The sequence below is a fragment of the Bufo gargarizans genome, chromosome 7 (genome assembly GCF_014858855.1).
Source record: "Bufo gargarizans isolate SCDJY-AF-19 chromosome 7, ASM1485885v1, whole genome shotgun sequence".
Classification (NCBI taxonomy): Eukaryota; Metazoa; Chordata; class Amphibia; order Anura; family Bufonidae; genus Bufo; species Bufo gargarizans.
Genome location: NC_058086.1, coordinates 65,527,898 through 65,540,814, shown reverse-complemented (window position 1 = coordinate 65,540,814; position 12,917 = coordinate 65,527,898). Strand labels below are relative to the sequence as shown.

The 12,917-nt window shown below is 50.3% G+C and overlaps 1 protein-coding gene across 1 annotated transcript in view; it reads right to left on the bottom strand.

Moving 5' to 3' along the window:
- The window catches only part of LOC122943770 (torsin-1A-interacting protein 1-like), a 179,981-nt gene extending 170,724 nt beyond the window's left edge, over positions 1 to 9,257 (bottom strand). Inside the window, exon 1 of the mRNA XM_044301790.1 lies at positions 9,250 to 9,257. The gene's annotated coding sequence lies outside the window, so the exon portion shown is untranslated. The remainder of the gene's footprint in view (positions 1 to 9,249) is intronic.
- Positions 9,258 to 12,917: the final 3,660 nt, after the last annotated feature.

Here is a 12,917-nt window from a genome sequence, read left to right as displayed (position 1 = left end):
TGCTCCATTCAATGTCTATAGGGCTGACAGAAACAGCCGCTATACTCTCTCCAGCAGTCCCACAGATTCTGAATGGAGCAGCATTTTGGTCCATCAAAACTCCTCCTCACTGCAGTTGTGCAGCTCAGGAGCCATATTCTAACGATTGTGGGGGGCCCCAGCGATGAGAGTTGTATCACCTATCCTGTGGACAGGTGATTAATGTCTATTGTGAGACAATCGTTTTAACCAGAGCAAATCCACAAAACTGGGCCTAAAAGGGATTATGTCACGGTTAAATGTAAATATAATTTAGCATAAAAACCTAGTTATGTTTGTAATTTACTTTTCATTGTGAGATATTATCTTTACATCCTTCTAATGACGACTCCCGGTGGTTAATCTGTATAGAAATGTGCACTTCCTCCTACTGAAGTGGTCACACATGCTCAGTTCCATCCTTCCACTACCACCAGCCATATCTACTGTTAGAAGCTGTGACAGTTACAGGGAGAGAACTGCAGCAGAAAGGATATGCCCCATGAGCTGTCATAGGGGTAGAGCCGCAGCAGAGAGGACAGGCCTCCCAAGAAAGAAAACGCCCCGAGATGCCCCCTCTGCTTATAGGGAGAGAACTGCAGCAGAAATACAACCTGTGATCTGCGAAAGGGGTAGACCTGCAGCAGAAACGACATGCCTCACTAGAAAGAAAATGCCCCTTGAGCTCTGATAGGGAACTACAGCAGAAAGCATATGACCCCTGAAAAAGGACACTGCCTCTTAGCTGTGATATGGAGAGCTGAAGGCGAATGGACACACCTCCTCAGATGATAGGGAGAGAGAGAGCATCAGCAGAAAGGACACGTCCCCTGAGCTCTCAGGCAGAGCAATTGGAGCAATGAATGGGGAGATCTCTGGATCCATGTGAGGTACTGTCACGGAAGGTGAGGGAAGGGAAGCAAAACAAACAACAAAATTAAACAAAACAGCAGGCTAGGCCCCACAGCTAGGGAACAGGGAAAGGTCACCTCCTGACAATCCCTGAGCCTTTCCCTGACTGCTACCAACATGAACAAATGTTGATGGTAGAAGTATTCATGCACTTGAACCTAAGCCATGCTGCAACTGACACCAACCCTCAGATAGGGAGCAGGCAAAAAGACAACCGGTTCCTTGCACAAGATGAAGGAACCAGCATCTACCTAAGGCCTAGCCAGTACAAACAAAGGAAGGAGGACTTAACGGAAGACGAACTGGGAACAGGAGATCCACAAAACACCAGCAGAGAACTCCAGGAGAAACTATAAACTGCAAGGGCTATAGTGAGAGGCAGGTATAAATAGCATCACTAACTAACGAGCAGAACCTGTGAGGGGGTGGGATCCTGCCCAAAGCCACAACAAAGTAATCTGTCAGACAGATTCACGTTTAGCAAGTCTGACAGATCTTCTCCGATCACTCACATGGCAAGGCATGACAGGTACAGGGCTAGTTCTAGCTTTGTTAGAAAGAGACTGTCATATACTATATTATGTCTGATTTTCATTTTTTACTTCATTCATGGCATAACCCTTTTAAAGGGGCTCTCCGAGAATTATGAAAATTGTAAACTTTGTCTACATTATAAATGCCATTTGTTGAAGAGAGACAACCCCTTAAAAAATTCCAGTTGACATTAATCACCTACCCACAGGATAAAGCAAAAAATGTGCAATTGCTACAGGCCCCATTGATCGTTAGAATGGAGGTCCCGATCCCCTATTCCTCCTCACTACATGACCGCAGTGAGGAGCCAGAATGTCGTGGAAGCCGAGCATGCGCCTTGCTGTTCCATTCAATGTCTAGAGAACTGACGGAGATGGCGGAGCGCTGTACTCAACCATCCGTCAGTCCTACAGCCACTGAATGGACGGCAGGGTGTGTGCTCGACGGCAGCTCCAATCAAACTCCTCCTTCTCGCTGCGTTTGTGCAATGAGGATTAATGAGGGATCAGGACTCCAAGCTAGTGATCGGCAAGACCCCCATGAATCAGACATTTATTGCCTACTGAATACCATGGGTAGGTCAATTATGGGAATAGCAGTTATGATTGGATACTTAAAGGGAATCTGACACCTGGTTTGAGCATATTAAGGTTGTACAATACGATACCTTATTTCTTGCTGGAGTCTTCATTTTTTGTTTCGCGTTTTCGATAGCGATAAAATCCACTTTTTATGTTATGCAAATGAGTGCCCAAGGTGCCCAGAGGGGCGTTATTATCCTTCTCTGGAGCCCAATAACTCCCCCGTACAGTGCCCAGCCCGCCTTCCTTTAGAGCCCAAGCACATCTCTTCCAGCATAAGTAACTGCCCACACCTGAACTCTTTGCCGCCGCCCCCTACACTATGTGAAATCTCACGCAGGTGCAGTACCATGGACTGCCTGTGCGATGTACAGTCGTGGCCAAAAGTTTTGAGAATGACATAAATATTGAAAATTGGAAAGGTTGCTGCTTAAGTTTTTATAATAGCAATTTGCATATACTCCAGAATGTTATGAGGAGTGATCAGATGAATTGCATAGTCCTCCTTTGCCATGAAAATTAACTTAATCCCCCAAAAAAACGTTCCACTGCATTTCATTGCTGTCATTAAAGGACCTGCTGAGATCATTTCAGTAATAGTCTTGTTAACTCAGGTGAGAATGTTGACGAGCACAAGGCTGGAGATCATTATGTCAGGTTGATTGGGTTAAAATGGCAGACTTGACCTGTTAAAAGGCAGGTGATGCTTGAAATCATTGTTAACCATGGTGACCTGCAAAGAAACGCGTGCAGCCATCATTGCGTTGCATATAATGGCTTCACAGGCAAGGATATTGTGGCTACTAAGATTGCACCTCAATCAACAATTTATAGGATCATCAAGAACTTCAAGGAAAGAGGTTCAATTCTTGTTAAGAAGGCTTCAGGGCGTCCAAAAAAGTCCAGCAAGCGCCAGGATCGTCTCCTAAAGAGAATTCAGCTGCGGGATCGGAGTGCCACCAGTGCAGAGCTTGCTCAGGAATGGCAGCAGGCAGGTGTGAGCGCATCTGCACGCACAGTGAGGCGAAGACATTTGGAAGATGGCCTGGTGTCAAGAAGGGCAGCAAAGGAGACACTTCTCTCCAAAAAAAACATCAGGGACAGATTGATCTTCTACAGAAAATATGGTGAATGGACTGCTGAGGACTGGGGCAAAGTCATATTCTCCGATGAAGCCTCTTTCCGATTGTTTGGGGCATCAGGGAAAAGGCTTGTCCGGAGAAGAAAAGGTGAGCGCTACCATCAGTCCTGTGTCATGCCAACAGTAAAGCATCCTGAGACCATTCATGTGTGGGGTTGCTTCTCATCCAAGGGAGTGGGTTCACTCACAATTTTGCCCAAAAACACAGCCATGAATAAAGAATGGTACCAAAACACCCTCCAACAGCAACTTCTTCCAACAATCCAACAACAGTTTGGTGAAGAACAATGCATTTTCCAGCACGATGGAGCACCGTGCCATAAGGCAAAAGTGATAACGAAGTGGCTCGGGGACCAAAACGTTGACAATTTGGGTCCATGGCCTGGAAACTCCCCAGATCTTAATCCCATTGAGAACTTGTGGTCAATCCTCAAGAGGCGGGTGGACAAACAAAAACCCACTAATTCTCACAAACTCCAAGAAGTGATTATGAAAGAATGGGTTGCTATCAGTCAGGAATTGGCCCAGAAGTTGATTGAGAGCATGCCCAGTCAAATTGCAGAGGTCCTGAAAAAGAAGGGCCAACACTGCAAATACTGACTCTTTGCATAAATGTCATGTAATTGTCGATAAGAACCTTTGAAACGTATGAAGTGCGTGTAATTATATTTCACTACATCACAGAAACAACTGAAACAAAGATCTAAAAGCAGTTTAGCAGCAAACTTTGTGAAAACTAATATTTATGGGAGAGGCTTAACTGTGATGAGTGGGTGAAGCGCTTCCCCTGACCTAGCTGGCTGTGTTGTGCAGGAAGCCAGGAGCGAGGGTAAGCCTAGTAGTGGGCAAAAATAAACGAGGAGAGCAGAGTAGTGACCAAAAGCCTTCAAAACCACCCAGAGAGCAAGATTACAAAATGCCTGGGAAATCTCAACATGCGGGTTCGGGATGTATCTCGTGAAGCAAGAAGAGCGCCACCTACCCAAGCATTTAACCCGTGCACCGAGACCCCGTTTTCGATGCTGAGGGCGCAGCTCCAGTTCAGAGCGAGTGTCCCGTGGTGGCCAGTGGGTTACGACCGAGACCTGAGGCCAGCGTTATGATGTGGGCCACAAAACTGGATTGATGACAGGGGCCCCCAACGCCAAGGAAGCAGCGGGGCCTCTGGGGAGGCCATTGCAACGGGGCCAGCAATTGACGGGGGACCATGACTGGGCACCAATCGTTGGAGGTTTTAAAACCTGACCTCCGAGGATGGTCCATGCTGATTGGCCTTCGTGGAAGGGAGCCAGAGGCCACAAAGGTCATGGGCCCAGGACAACTGTCGCACCGGCAACCCCTAACGTTTAGGGGAGGTGCTGGTGAACTCACCTGGCCCGAGGAACCCGCAAAACCCGAGATACACGGCTGCCCTAACAATCAAACTAGGAGAGTGGCCAAAAAGGAAATTCATCCAGCGCGGACGAGAGTCTCCCAAACATCTCACCGGAGACAGGCTGCGCGCCACCTACCCGCATGGCGCAGTGCTGTCTCCCCGCTAGGTACAGCTTGATGGTGTTAAATGACAGCCTGAGATTTGCAGTGACAGTGGGCTATGAACGCCAGGGTGTAGGAGACATTGTTCAAGCCACCTGCGGGTGGGACCTTAAAAAACTTTGGAAACCTTGACGCCGGCTTGGTAGTTTCCTGATGGTACGGGAAAACCTCTGAGCGTTTCAGGCAAATATATTGGATCCTGACCGATTCAGGCAAATGCGAACAACCTGTGGGAAATAAGACCTGAGCGATTTCAGGGAAATACGTGACCTGAGTGAATCAGGAAAATACATAGTAACATAATAACATAGTACATAAGGCCGAAAAAGACATTTGTCCATCCAGTTCGGCCTGACATCCTGCAAGTTGATCCAGAGGAAGGCAAAAAACCCCTGTGAGGTAGAAGCCAATTTTCCTCATTTCAGGGGAATAAAAAATTCCTTCCCGACTCCAATCAGGCAATCAGAATAACTCCCTGGATCAACGATCTCTCTAGTAGCTATAGCCTGTAAAATTAATACATACACCCTGGAAATACCGACAACCTGAAGAGACAGGAAAATACAAACCTGAGCGATTCAGGGAAATACATGACCTGAGTGATTTCAGGGAAAATACGTAAAACCTGAGCGATTCAGGGGAATACATAAAACCCAAGCGATTCAGGGAAATGAGACCTGGGGTGCGTCAGAAACCCCCTCCCCGGAAACCCCCCAAAAAATATATACATATTTCCCCCCTTTTTTTTTTTTTATATATATTATTTTTTTTATGGAGGTGCGTAAAGCCGCCACCCGGCTCGACCTTACCTGAAACCTGGCACCGTGGAATAACCAGACACGGAGACGCCCTGTGACACAATTGAGGAAGGATCGAAATTCCGGTGGCCTGAGGCCCTGCTTACCTGAAATAAACTAGCGTTGGTACGAGACCCGGAGAGAGGTGTGATCTGGTGGCACTGGAATGAAGCGACGGAGAACCAGGATGCAGCCTGGGCATCATGGCCAACTGCTGGATGACCCTGAACTGCCAGAATCAGGGCCCGAAGTCGCGCTGCATGCAACAAGACCTGTGGGAAACAGAAATCCAGACGTGCCGGACACGAACCGGGTAACCAGGAACCAGCCGGACCCTGCTGAGAAACCCCCGAGCGTTCCAGGCAGCTGCATGGAACCTGAGCGATTCAGGCAAATACATTGAATCCTGAGCTTACCTACACCTTTCGGGGAGGATGACAGGCCTGGGTGAACCAGGAGGCAGAGGTAGGAATGAGCCTGGGCGACCCAGGAGGCAGAGGTAGGAATGAGCCTGGGCGACCCAGGAGGCAGAGGTAGGTGCGAGCCTGGGCGACCCAGGAGGCAGAGGTAGGTGCGAGCCTGGGCGACCCAGGAGGCAGAGGTAGGTGCGAGCCTGGGCGACCCAGGAGGCAGAGGTAGGTGCGAGCCTGGGCGACCCAGGAGGCAGAGGTAGGTGCGTGCCTGGGCGACCCAGGAGGCAGAGGTAGGTGCGTGCCTGGGCGACCCAGGAGGCAGAGGTAGGTGCGTGCCTGGGCGACCCAGGAGGCAGAGGTAGGTGCGTGCCTGGGCGACCCAGGAGGCAGAGGTAGGTGCGTGCCTGGGCGACCCAGGAGGCAGAGGTAGGTGCGTGCCTGGGCGACCCAGGAGGCAGAGGTAGGTGCGTGCCTGGGCGACCCAGGAGGCAGAGGTAGGTGCGTGCCTGGGCGACCCAGGAGGCAGAGGTAGGTGCGTGCCTGGGCGACCCAGGAGGCAGAGGTAGGTGCGTGCCTGGGCGACCCAGGAGGCAGAGGTAGGTGCGTGCCTGGGCGACCCAGGAGGCAGAGGTAGGTGCGTGCCTGGGCGACCCAGGAGGCAGAGGTAGGTGCGTGCCTGGGCGACCCAGGAGGCAGAGGTAGGTGCGTGCCTGGGCGACCCAGGAGGCAGAGGTAGGTGCGTGCCTGGGCGACCCAGGAGGCAGAGGTAGGTGCGTGCCTGGGCGACCCAGGAGGCAGAGGTAGGTGCGTGCCTGGGCGACCCAGGAGGCAGAGGTAGGTGCGTGCCTGGGCGACCCAGGAGGCAGAGGTAGGTGCGTGCCTGGGCGACCCAGGAGGCAGAGGTAGGTGCGTGCCTGGGCGACCCAGGAGGCAGAGGTAGGTGCGTGCCTGGGCGACCCAGGAGGCAGAGGTAGGTGCGTGCCTGGGCGACCCAGGAGGCAGAGGTAGGTGCGTGCCTGGGCGACCCAGGAGGCAGAGGTAGGTGCGTGCCTGGGCGACCCAGGAGGCAGAGGTAGGTGCGTGCCTGGGCGACCCAGGAGGCAGAGGTAGGTGCGTGCCTGGGCGACCCAGGAGGCAGAGGTAGGTGCGTGCCTGGGCGACCCAGGAGGCAGAGGTAGGTGCGTGCCTGGGCGACCCAGGAGGCAGAGGTAGGTGCGTGCCTGGGCGACCCAGGAGGCAGAGGTAGGTGCGTGCCTGGGCGACCCAGGAGGCAGAGGTAGGTGCGTGCCTGGGCGACCCAGGAGGCAGAGGTAGGTGCGTGCCTGGGCGACCCAGGAGGCAGAGGTAGGTGCGTGCCTGGGCGACCCAGGAGGCAGAGGTAGGTGCGTGCCTGGGCGACCCAGGAGGCAGAGGTAGGTGCGTGCCTGGGCGACCCAGGAGGCAGAGGTAGGTGCGTGCCTGGGCGACCCAGGAGGCAGAGGTAGGTGCGTGCCTGGGCGACCCAGGAGGCAGAGGTAGGTGCGTGCCTGGGCGACCCAGGAGGCAGAGGTAGGTGCGTGCCTGGGCGACCCAGGAGGCAGAGGTAGGTGCGTGCCTGGGCGACCCAGGAGGCAGAGGTAGGTGCGTGCCTGGGCAATCCAGGAGGCAGAGGTAGGTATGAGCCTGGCGAGCCAGGAGACAGAAGTAGGTAGTAGATGAGACAGCAGTATATCACGTGAAGCATAGATATATAACATGTGGCATGTCGCCCATAGAGTAGAAGACTGCGGTGAGCGTATGGTGACCGCTGAATGGGTATGGCGAGTAATGATGGCCTGGACTACTTATGTTGAGACCCCCAATTTTTTTTTTTATTTTTTTTTTAACCCGTGCTAACCTGGTCCCTTCCAGCCCAGCGGAATGAGGAACCAAGGATGACTGCCTCGCTCCCGCACGGCGGGAGTGCGTATGAAATGGCTGGAGATTGGAACCTACCGATTAACTTGTAGATCTATTAAAATTTCTTTATAAAATAAAATAAAATTTTATTATATAATTTTTTTATTTTTTTTTATATATTGTAAGAGAATGTCTGGAGTGGTAGTGGATGGAAGATACGTACCACCGGGGGTCGTGGCCCTGGAGGAGTAAGAGCAGGGTGGGTGTCTGTTCCCCACGGACCACCACGGGTGGACAGGTTTCAGTTGTTGGTGTCAGTCTACACTGATCCTGGCAGGTTGGTTATCTCTGGCCTTAGTTGGGTAGGGAAGGAGTTAATCCTTCACTATGCTTGCTGGGTGTGGTCTGCCTGCTACACCCAGGGCTGTGAATATAGGTTTGATGCTCACTGACTGTGGGGCTGCTGATGAAGTGTGGTCTCCTGTCTCACTGCAGGAAGCTGTATGGGAGGCTGATCGCTCGGTCGGGCTGAGCGCTGTAGTCCGCTCGTCTACCAAGGACTGCCCAATTGCTGCAGGCTCAGCGAAGGACCAAAAGAAGGGGATCCTGTGGCCGGAGCCAATCCCTTGTCCAGGCCGACACGTGGCCTGTCTAACTTGCATGAACTTGGACAAACCCACCCCATGACAAGGTGTAGTACTGACCACGGATGTGAGAGACTGTGTGAACAGGCGCCAAGACGCCTGCAGCGTTTGGGGATCCTTTGTGGGAGGTGGGGGTTTATGGACATTGCTGTTGTGTTGAATTGCACAGTTTTGATGTGATGCACTGGAGTGAATAAGAGCACGGTTTTTCCCTTAACAAAAGAGTCATGGTGCATAGTGATTTTAACTTTGACAGGGTTTCTGATGTACATTTATGGGCCCAGGCCTGACGGAAGCACTCCGGCGTGCGCTCCAAGCTGGAACGCACGCCGCACACACGACCAGGCCCAGACCCGGCCGAGGGACTCCGGCGTGCGCTCCAAGCCGGAACGCACGCCGACCACGTGACCCGGCCCATGCCTTGCGGCGGATTTCCGGCGTGCGCTCCACGCTGGAACGCACGCCGGCTTGCAGTGGGGCCTGAGGTGAGGACGGGGAGGCCGTGTGGAGAGGGGGATCTGCGGGCCAGACCCTGCCCCCCCTGCTATCTCGGGGGGAAGTTGGAGGGGAACACAGGGAGGGAACCAAGGAAGGAGACAAGAAGAAATTTGGTGCGGACATGAGAATTGGCACGCGTTCCACGCTGGAACGCATGCCAACTCGGGGAGCCGGGAGTATGTGACCGCGGCTGATGGAGCCCTTGTGGCGCATTGTTTGCGCAAAATTACCTCTCCTGAAGACGCGTATGAAAACGAAACCAAACGAACCGAACCGAACCAGATGAAAGCTACTCACAACATGCACAGATGCAGCACCAGAGCAGGCGACTCCCTATCCAGAATGTGAACAGAAGCGCCCTGAGGAGCTGGAGGCTGGGGCTTAAGAAGGTAATATGCCCCTCCCACAAATTCAGGCTGACTTATCAGCCTTCCACTTGTGTCATTCTCAAAACTTTTGGCCACGACTGTAGAAGCTCCTGAGGGCAATAGCTTTAAATTTGTCACTGGGCTCGGCACAGTGTTCAATTGGGCCTGTAGCAATCAGACATTTTTGTGCTTTATCCTGTGGGTAGGTGCTAAATGTCAACTGTGGAATTTTTAAAGGGGTTGTCTCTCTTCAACAAATGGCATTTATAATGTAGATAAAGTTTACAATTTTCTTATGGGTCTGCAAATCCGGAGATGTGGAACGGAACGGAACACTACGGAAGCACTATGGACTGCTTCCTGGGGTTCCGTTCCATGCCTCCGCACCGCAAAAAGATAGAACTTGCTCTATCTTTATGCGGAACAGACGGATCGCGACTTATTCAAGTGAATTGGTCCGCAATCCCCATGCGGCTGGGCCACAGTCGGTGCCCGTGCATTGTGGACCACAATTTGCGGTCCACAGCACGGGTTTCACACGGTCGTGTGAACGAGCCCTAAGGCTGAGTTCGCACTTCAGTTATTTAATCTGTTATTTCAATTAGTGATTGTGAGCAAAAACCAGTAGTAAAGCCTACTAAGAGATCAGGTATAGTGCAAAGATCTGCGCTTGTTCTGTTTTTGACCCAAACCTGGTTTTGGCTGAAATAACTGATAGAAGTAACTGAAGTGTGAACTCACTCTTAGGCCTCTTTCACACGGGCGTCATGTTTTTTGCCCGGATAAGAGGCGGGTGCGTTGCGGGAAAATGCATGATTTTTCCGCGTGAGTGCAAAACATTGTCATGCGTTTTGCACTCGCGTGAGAAAAATCGCGCATGTTTGGTACCCAGACCCGAACTTCTTCACAGAAGTTCGGGCTTGGGATTGATGTTCTGAAGATTGTATTATTTTCCCTTATAACATGGTTATAAGGGAAAATAATAGCATTCTGAATACAGAATGCATAGTATAATAGTGCTGGAAGGGTTAAAAATAATAAAAAAAAGTTAACTCACCTTCTCCTCTTGTTAGCGTAGATCCCGGTCTGTTCTTTAGCTGTGGACTGAATGACCTGTGGTGACGTCAGATCACATGCTCCAATCACATGGTCCATCACCGTGGTGATGGAGCATGTGATCTGACGTCATCAAAGGTCCTTTAGCCCACAGCTAAAGAACAGACCGGCATCTACGCTAACAAGAGGAGAAGGTGAGTTAACTTTTTTTATTATTTTTAACCCTTCCAGCACTATTATACTATGCATTCTGTATTCAGAATGCTATTATTTTCCCTTATAACCATGTTATAAGGGAAAATAATACAGTGAATAGACTGTCACCTAGCAACCATGCGTGAAAATCGCACCGCATCCGCACTTGCTTGCGGATGCATGCGATTTTCACGCAACCCCATTCATTTCTATAGGGCCTGCGTTACGTGAAAAACGCACAAAGAGGAGCATGCTGCGATTTTCACGCAACGCACAAGTGATGCGTGAAAATCACCGCTCGTGTGCACAGCCCCATAGAAATGAATGGGTCAGGATTCAGTGCGGGTGCAGTGCGTTCACCGCACGCATCGCACCCGCACGGAAAACTCGCCCGTGTGAAAGGGGCCTTTGGCCTCCTGCACACGAACGTTGTGTGCCCGTTTCCGTATTGCGCATATGCGGATCCGCAATACACGGGCACCGTTTCGTGTGCATTCTGCATCACGAATGCAGACCCATTCACTTCAATGGGTCTGCAAATCCAGAAATGCAGCACGGAAGCACGGAATGGAACCCTAAGGAAGCACTACGGAGTGCTTCCGTTCCGCAAAAAGAACTTTTTGCTTCACCTTTTTGTGGAACAGACGGATGCAGACCCATTCAAGTTGAATAGGTCTGAATCCGTCTCGGAGGCTGCACGAACGTTCTCCGGTCCCATTGCGGTCACCAATGCAAGGAAAAGAACACGTACATTCGTGTGCAGGAGACCTAAAGGGGTTATCCGATTTCTGAACCACCCACCCCCCCAAATGTGTCGGGCCCCTCACAGGTAATATATGGCAGGCAGGGACTAGCCTCCCTAGCATCGCAGGTGACGCTAGGGGGGCTTGTCCCGATGCCCGCCTGCCATTGGCTGCTTCCACCCGACACCGGATGTTTTCATCTGTGTACAGGAGATGCGCCCGCCGATCCGCGGCAGGGGTCCGGCAGTCACCGATAGCCGGACCCCTGCTGCATGCGCCAGCATCTGTAAAATTAACCCTTGATGTGCCGCGGTCAGCGCTGACTGCGGCACATGCGATGTCTTCATCGGAGCTGCCATTGGGACCCCGTGCTGCTGTGTCGGGGACCAGATGGCATGGAAGGCAGGCCAATGCCTTCCTTAGGCATTGTGGCTACCTTCGGGGAGAGCCTGTGAGATCCAGCCCCCTGGATCCCACAGGCAGGAAGCGGTAAGTGTATTACAGTGTGTAATACACTTACAGCCAATGCATCACAATACAGAAGTATTGTCATGCATTGTAAAGGGGATCAGACCCCCAAAAGTTGAAGTCCCAGAGTGGGACAAAAAAAAAGAATGAAAAAAAAATTGTTTTAAAAAACAAAAAGAAATATATATCCTTTTTCCAAAATAAAAGGAAAAAGGTTTTTAAAAAAAATAGGGGAAAAAAAGAAACCTACACATATTAGGTATCGCCACATCCGTATCAACCAGCTCCATAAATCTAACACATGACCTAAACCCTGAGGTGAACACCGTCAAAAAAATAAAATAAAAACTGCTAAATAAAATAAATTTGGTCACCTTACATCACTAAAAGTGCAACACCAAGTGATCAAAAACGGTGTATACCCCCCAAAATAGTAACAAAACTGTCACCTCATCCCGCAAAAAATGAGCTCCTACCTAAGACAATCGCCCAAAAAAATAAAATAAAATATGGCTCAGAATATGGAGACACTAAAAAAAATTTTTTTGTTTAAAAAATACTGTTATTGTGTAAAACTAAATTAAGTAAATAAAAAAAGTATACGCATTAGGCATCGCCGTGTCCATAACAACCTGCTCTATAAAAATACCACATGACCTAACCCCTCAGGTGACCACCATAAAAAATAAAAACGGTGTCAAAAAAGCTATTTTTTGTCACCTTACATCACAAAAAGTGTAATAGCAAGCGATCAAAAAGTCATACGCACCCATAGTACCAATCAAACCATCATCTCATCCCGAAAAAAATGAGCACCTACACAAGACAGTCACCCAAAAAAAAGACACTAAATATTTTTTATTTTTTTCAAAAATGCTTTGTTATGTAAAACTGAAACAAACAACCAAAAATGTTTGGTATTGTCGCGTCCGTAACAACCTGCTCTATAAAAATACCACATGATCTAACCTGTCAGATGAATGTTGTAAATTACAAAAAAAAAAAAAACTGTGCCAAAACAGCCATTTCTTGTTACCTTGCCTCACAAAAAGTGTAATAGAGAGCAACCAAAAATCATATGTACCCTAATATAGTACCAACAAAACTGCCATCTTATCACGTAGTTTCCAAAATG